This window comes from Octopus bimaculoides, chromosome 17, assembly GCF_001194135.2.
Source record: "Octopus bimaculoides isolate UCB-OBI-ISO-001 chromosome 17, ASM119413v2, whole genome shotgun sequence".
Classification (NCBI taxonomy): Eukaryota; Metazoa; Mollusca; class Cephalopoda; order Octopoda; family Octopodidae; genus Octopus; species Octopus bimaculoides.
Genome location: NC_068997.1, coordinates 5,524,607 through 5,525,490, shown reverse-complemented (window position 1 = coordinate 5,525,490; position 884 = coordinate 5,524,607). Strand labels below are relative to the sequence as shown.

The 884-nt window shown below is 32.7% G+C and overlaps 1 protein-coding gene across 4 annotated transcripts in view; it reads left to right on the top strand.

The window, feature by feature from the left end:
• Positions 1-884, top strand: part of LOC106868963 (solute carrier family 22 member 4) — a 38,745-nt gene that overhangs the window by 8,861 nt on the left and 29,000 nt on the right. The window contains exon 1 of one of the 4 annotated variants that reach the window (XM_052973850.1): positions 92-345. The exons of the other annotated variants lie outside the window; for them this stretch is intronic. The gene's annotated coding sequence lies outside the window, so the exon portion shown is untranslated. Of the gene's footprint in view, positions 1-91; positions 346-884 lie in introns of those variants that run through there. 4 annotated transcript variants of the gene reach the window in all.

Genomic DNA, 884 nt, shown 5'->3' with positions numbered 1-884 from the left:
TTAATGAGTTTTTTCTTGTGCTCTACTTTTCCAGGTTTAATTGTTAAGAATATTGTTAGTATGTGTTTGCATTTTTCATTGGCTAGTCCAGTGTTTTTACAGGTAAAAAAAAATAAATGCACCCTTTTAAAGCCTAGCCAGGCTCATGGGCCCGGTTTCCCGGTTTCAATGGCATATGTGTTCCCCAGCCGGACGGGACGCCAATCCATCGCAGCGTTACTCATTTTTGCCAGCTGAGTGGACTGGAGCAATGTGAAATGAAGTGTTATGCTGAAGAACACAACGCGTTGCCCGGTCCAGGAATCGAAACTACAATCTTACGATCATGATGCTGACACCTTACAGGTATTGCAGTAAAATTTTAATTAAAAATATATAAAACTACCATATTTTTCTGTCATTTTGAATTCAAAAATTTCCAAGAAAATTCAAACAAAATTTTGATTTTTTTTTTTCTTCATTTAATTAATTCTCATTTAGAAATTAAATTAAAAATGAATGATAATCATTGCAACTTTGCCTTTTCTGGATATAATGTATGTACTGTAATTTTGGTACTATACAGAGACAAAGTTACAAATGAATATATTTAAAGAATTTTTAAAATAATGGGGGGAAAAATGAGGATACAAATTTAATAAAAATGACTTTATTTTAAATAAATGGAATTAAATTAATATTGAATAGAATATAATTACAAGTTGCATTTGCCTTTTCTGAACAGCTTTACTACAGACTTCAGTACTGCTCATAGACACAAAGCCACAAATCATCGCATGTGTGTGACTCTTTAAACATTTTTGATAGTGCTCTGTAAAGTTTTGTCACCTTTCTTGTCTTTTCCTCTCTCGCTCTTTTCTTTTTTCTTCTTTTTACCCCCCCCC